A 6,780-nucleotide genomic window follows, 5' to 3' on the forward strand; every position below is an offset into this window, starting at 1 on the left:
ACTGAAAAATAAATTGAAGCCTTATTTTGCAAATCTGAGAGATACTATGGCAAAATGTTGGATGATACAGGAAGCATAAAATTAAAAAAAAAATTGAAAGAAAACACAAAGTCTGTGTACCAAACAATAAGAATTTATCAACATTAAAAAACATTAGGAGGTACCAGGTTAAGAAGAATCAATGGTAATGATATAGTAGCAACAATTAAACTTTTCAATCTGATCACACTTAACCAACTGCTACACTTTTACAAATTGTTAGCTACTATTTTGGTAGGAAACAATAACTCATTTAGTTCCTTGGTTGGAGGATTGATAGGACACACTAGGCATGGTGTGTATCTACTAAACAACATCTGAAGAGTTTGCTGGGGGAAAAACCATTACATTCACTTTGTTGCATGCTGTACTGTGGTGGTTGTGCGTTCTAATGTTGCTAAAAGCCACAGTACTAGTATTTCTATTGGTGTTTTCATGGTGCTAGGAGCCTTGTCACTAGTAAGTTCCCAGGGGAGCTTTTAGAATAAGAAAGACCTGGTGACTTAATTATAAAATTTTACCTATGAAAATCATGTCAATATCCTTCTAGAATATGAGCTCTGTAAATTGAAAATTGTTCCAAATATTCGGTGGCAACAATATATTTAAGCATACCATTGACTATGATGATGACCACATCTTCCCAGATGATTTATTGTTCTATTGTACATGAGATCCTCATGAGTCAGAACTAACTTCATTGTAAATACCAATGTAGCTAGATAGTGGTTGAGATGATTCTGGAAGGTTTTTTACTTATTCATCTGGCACTTAAATTTGATGGTTCACAGTATTTTTACCTCAGAGAAGTGAGATTTGAACAGGCTCTCTCAAGGTCCCAAGAGCTAATAGTTTATTGAGTCACAAAAGAAGCTCAATGATCATTTTTATTTATCTAAATTTTGTTGGTATTAGGCTCCTCAACAGGGACCCTTTGCATGGAGAAGAAAATATTGACCAACCCTGTGCTGTTTTCACAATTACTGCTGGTGTTTTAGTTGTTTTCAGCCATTCTATCAATTCATTTCTTTACGGGACTTGTATTCACTGTCCCTCACTTTGCTAGGTGTGCTTCTCCAGAGACTGCCCCTTGATAATATGTCCCAAGTATGTATGAGGCAGTCATATTGTCTTCACATCTAAGGAACATTCGGGCTGCATTTCTCCTAAGACTGTTAGTTTGTTTGACAATAATTAAAATTAATAATGTCTTCTTCAGTCTTATTAGTTGTCCATCTTTTGCATGAATATGAAGCTACTGAAATTATTGTAGCTTGGTCCTGAGTCTTGTACCTGAGTCTTCAAAGTGCCTTCTTTCCTCTTTAACAGTTTAAATTGTAAATATTTCTTAACACATTCTCTGTCTTCATTACTATTTTTTTTATTATAATACCAGAACATTTATTGCATAACTAAACAGTGGAATTCTTAAGATGAACTAGATGCTGCAACAGCTGCCCATTTGGGTTTTGGTGTTGTTCCTTCACGGAATCCATGCCTGAATCTGCGGTAAACAATCTTTAGGTGCCTCATGCGACCAGTACCGGTGGTACTTCTCCTTTTAGCCTTGGCACTCTAGTTATACTTTCTCTTGCGCTTGGCGGGGTAGCCACACTTGCCACAAGTGGACTTCTGGAGGTGATAGGCCTTGGAGCCACAGCGGCGGCATAGCGTGTGCGTCTTATTGCGACGCTTTCCAAATGATGACGTTCCCTTCGTCATCTCGCTTTCGTTGCCGCGACCAAAGAGCTTCATTACTATTTTCATTAATATTGCGAATAAATTCTGGGAAGCCCAGGTGAGCACACATTTAATAAAACTTACAATATTTCAGTTTAAGTATATCCCAAATATTAGCATCAGGATTGGACGAAGACTCGTCAACAACCTAAGAAGAAGACACAATCTTGCTTGCTGAAACTGAGGAGGACCTGAATCGCTCGCTGCAAAAGATCAAGGACTGTAGTCTTCGTTATGGATTGAAGCTCAATATAAAGAAGATAAAGATTCTCACGATTGGGCCAGTTGGCAGCATCATGATAAATAAAGATTGAGGTTGTTAACAACGTTCAGCTCCACAATCAACACTCTTGGCACCAGCAGTGAGGAAAGCAAAAGATGAATTGCACTGGGAACATCTGCTGTCAGAGACTTCTCCAGGGTACTGAAAAGCAACACTGTCAATCTGGAGACTAAGGTACACCTAATGCAGGACCTAGTCTTTGCAATTGCTTGCTATGCATTAGAGATCTGGACAATGACTAAGATGACAGAAGAAGAATCAATGTCTTTGAGTTGTGGTATTGGAAAAGAGTCTTGAACATACCATGGACCACCAAGAAAACAAATAGCTCCATCTTTGAAAGGGAGAAATAAAATTTCTCCTTGTAGGAGAGGATTTTGAAGCTTCATCTCACATACTTTGGGCATATGGCCAGGAGAGACTAATCCTTGGAGAAGACCATCATTCTCAGAAGAGTGGAGGGACAGGAGAAGACTCAGGATGAGATGAATTAATATAGTAACAGGGGCAATGCAGGTTGGTGTGTCAGAATCAGTGAGATGGTCTCAGGACAGGGCAGACTTCAAAGCTGTGGGGCCATAGGACAGCTATGGATCACAGTCGACTCAACAGCACATAACAGCAACACCAAACATACTAAAATTACTTAAATTAAGTTTTAACTTAGAATTTTGTATTTTATTTGTAAACCACAGCTCCCATTTCTGTAATCTGTACGTACATTCTTTCAAGCATTTTGTCAGTATTTATAAAACTATGCTAATGCAAAGGAGCTAAACAGAAGATTTCAGAGGGCAACTTGAGAAAATAAAGCAAAATATTATAATAAAATGTTCAGAACGTTAAAGTCAGAGAATAAAAAGGGAAGGACTTGCTCAACATTATTCAAGATGAAAGAATTGAAAAACAATTTCAGGCCGTAAGTTGCAATACTGAGATATATTATGGGTACTATACCTAATTATCTAGAAAACATCGAAAGAAGATACAAGGTGCAACAATGAATAAATGGAAATGCAAATTTTAAGTAAACTTTCATTAAAATATCATTTTTTTAGACAGAATTGCTGTACCAAAAAATTAGTTGACATTGAAAAATTTCAGGAAGTATCAGATGAACAAGAGCCAATGAAAACGAAGGATGAAATTCAAGCTGCACTAAAGGCATTACAAATAAAAAAATAAGGCCCCAGAAATTGATGGAATACAAATAAACATGTTTCAATTAACACATACAAGTGCTGGTATACTTACCAGCTGATGTCAAGAACACTGGAGGACAGCTATTATGGCCACCTAACTGGAAACAATTCATATTTTTCCACATTCCCAACAAAGGTGATGCAAAAGAATATGAAAAATATCAAACACTATCATTGATATTTCATGCAAGCAAAATATTGCTGAAGATTACTAAAAGGTGACTAGAGCAGTACATTGGCAGGAAACTAACAAAAGTTAAAACTGGTTTTAGAAGAGGGCACAACATTCCTGTTTGGACTGATCTTAGATGAAAGCAAAAAATATCAGAAGAATGTCTATTTGTGTTTTATTGGCTATGCAAAGGCATTTAAGTATATGGAACACATTGAATTATGGCTAACATTGACGAGAATAGAATTTCTATAACCGTATTTGTGCTCATATGAAATCTATATCAAGAAACAGAAGCTGCTTTTTGAACACACTAAGGAAACATTGCTTGGTTTAAAATCAGTAAGAGTGTGTGTCAGGATTGTATCCTTTCTTCATATATGCTGAGTAAATAATTTGGGAAGCTGGACTCTGACTAGTACATGGCATCAGGACTGGAGGTAGCCTCATCAACAACTTGCCTTATCCAGATGACACAACTTCACTTGCTGAGAATGAGGAAAATATGAAACACTTGATGCAAAAGATCAAAGACTATGGCATGGCCTTAGGTATGGATTACATTTCACCATCAAGGAAACAATGATTAAAAAATAAAACAAAGATCCTCACCACAGGACCAACAGTCAGCGTTATGATAGATGGAGAAGAGATTGAGGCAATCAATGATTTAATCTTGATTGGATCAACAATCAACACCCTTGGCACCAGTAGAAAGGAAATTAGAAGACACATTGCATTAGGCAAATGTTCTGTCAGAGCTGACTCTAAAATACTGTTGTCCAGAATGCTGACGTTTCATGGTGCCAGTTTGAGTGCTAAAGTGTCCCTGATTCAGGCCATGGTTTTTTCAGTCACCTGCTATACCTTAGAGAGCTGAACAATGAATACAGATGACAGAACAAGAATTGATGCCTTTGAGGTATGGTGCTAGAAAAGAGTGATGAAGATCCCATGATCTGCCAAAAAACAGATATGTCTTGGAGAGAGAGCAGCCAGCGTGCTCCTTCGAGGCAGAGACGGCAAAGCTTCGCCTTTAATACCTCGGACATGTCGCTAGGTGAGGCTATTCATTGGAAGGGATATCAGGCTTGGAAAGATGAAGAGTCAGTGAAGGAGAGGGAGACCTCTAATGAGGTGTATTGGCATGATGACTTCGGAAATGTCCTTGAGTGTTTCAGAGACGGTGTGGATGGCACAGAATAGTGTAGGGTTCAAGTTGGCTGTTCACAGGGTCACTATGAGTTGTACTTGATTTGACAGCTACTAATATTACCAATAACAAAAAGCTTTAATACGTAGCATTGGAATGGTGGGGATTTCAAACCAGTAGAAAATTAGTAGAGAAAAATATTGGGACATGTAACTATTTCTTTGCCAAATTTGAAATACTTCAGCAAAGGATAAGATTAATGAGATTAGAAGAATTGACACAGTAAGTTTAACAGTAGACTCAAGAATATTGAAGATTATGAAGATGATACAGGAAAGATAAAGATGCCAATCTATTATTCATAGATTTGCTATGAGTTCTACGCAACTTGACTGCACTGAACAACAACAAAGACATAATAGATTCCAATATCTTTACCATTAAACATTTTAGAATCTGATTTTAGAATCTAATACAGATTGACCTAGTATCTGGTTATCGATAAAATAGTGATCTGTAGCCTGAATTTCACACTATCAATACACTGCATATTTCTGTAGATACAGAATTCTTGGGCTCTAGAAAGTATAATTTTTACATTCTTTTTCTTTCTCTTTGAGAGATGCTGGAGGATTTAAACAAGCAGAGATTCAGGGCTATTCGCTTAGCATCATGACACAATGCAACAGTTGCCAAACACTGCAATATCTAAGGACACCACCACTACAGCTTCTAGGAATTTAATAAATATAAGGATTTTTTTTTCGGGGGGGAAATTTTATTTACAGATAAAAATATTCAATATAACCATATGGAACAGGTAAATAATGTTCCATAGAACACAGAGCATATGTTACACTTGTTCAGACAGGAAGCTCTGGGAGTGTAGTCAATAGAAAGGTGTGCTGCTATCCCACAGGTGGTACCGCTCAGCAACTTAATCCACTAGTGGGTTCAGAGCTAAAAGACAAGAAACCTCCTTTGTATTTTATAGCCTTGAAAACACACTGGTGCATCAGTTATGAGTAGGTTTTACCTTGATAGCAACAAGAGTATTGTAAATTGATTTTATAATTAAGTTTAAAAGAACACAACAACACTTTTAACTAAATATTGCAAACGTATGATAATAAGCTCTGGAAAAAGACCTAAAAATTAACTCACAAATTTGTTCACAGTAATTATAAAAATACTTCAGTGCTTTCCTTGAAGGGATCTAAGACATCTCAAACCTTTTTCTCCTTACCTAATGTCAGGGCCTAATACCTCCATGTCTGATTTTGTGCCTTAAAGACAGGTTATTCAACTGAAGCAAATCCACAGCTATGTTAATTTCTCTGAGGACAAAAAAAAGTCTGTTGGAGAAGATAAACCCCTTCCTACTTCTCCTCTTGCAGATCAAAGGAAAATATAGGTTTTTATTTTTGAAAGCTTGTATAAGAAGAATTATAACTGCATACGGGAGAATTCATATTAAATCAGAGTTTAGAGAAGAAAACAATCAAAATTTCTTCACAGCTTCCATTAACATTTCTAGTGCTGGCATTTAAATATTTTTGCTGATAGGTCAGAAAATAATGTGAGTTATATATAGCTGAATATCAAAGGATAAAACGAAAGGAACAAAGAAAAACTTCCAGAAGAGCTGTCAGAAAATACTGGTACACATTATCATAGAAACAAAACATTTGAATATAGACAAAAATGTGTCATCAGCCTTCTATTCCTTGTCATTGTTCTATGCATTTTCAAGGTGACTTAAAATCACGTCATGATTAATTTTCCCAGAATCTTCACGGTTCCAGTAGATGTAGTTTCTGTTGTTAACAGTGACATGATAGTATAAATGACACTTATATTTCCTATTTACCCCTGAAGTATACATTATTTGGATTTTCAAATTGTAGTATTGATTAGTTAAAAAAAAGGTTTCTTAGCCTTAGCTTTAACTTTTGCTACTTTAGTGGGTGAGACTACGTGAATGATGAGAATGGAGTAAATAGCACTTTCTTTTTAGGTGAAAACATGGAAACAAGGTGTACAGGAAACTAATGAGAGAATCCTAGCCAACTGATGGGAAGAAATCAATTTTGGTCCCATTCTCAAGATAGATGATCCAACAGAATGTGGAAATCATAGAACAATATCATTAATATCACATATAAACAAAATAGACCATCACAAGAACAAC

General features: G+C 36.3%; 2 pseudogenes; one reads left to right on the top strand and one right to left on the bottom strand.

Annotated features, from left to right (window-relative positions):
• Nucleotides 1-1,467: 1,467 nt before the first annotated feature.
• On the bottom strand, nt 1,468-1,761 carry LOC102856123 (annotated as a pseudogene).
• A 2,599-nt stretch (nt 1,762-4,360) lies between these two features.
• LOC102869805 overlaps nt 4,361-6,780 on the top strand; it is a 26,597-nt pseudogene continuing 24,177 nt past the window's right edge.

The sequence above is a fragment of the Elephantulus edwardii genome, unplaced genomic scaffold, assembly GCF_000299155.1.
Source record: "Elephantulus edwardii isolate Elephantulus edwardi_28Jun2011 unplaced genomic scaffold, EleEdw1.0 scaffold00023, whole genome shotgun sequence".
Classification (NCBI taxonomy): domain Eukaryota; kingdom Metazoa; phylum Chordata; class Mammalia; order Macroscelidea; family Macroscelididae; genus Elephantulus; species Elephantulus edwardii.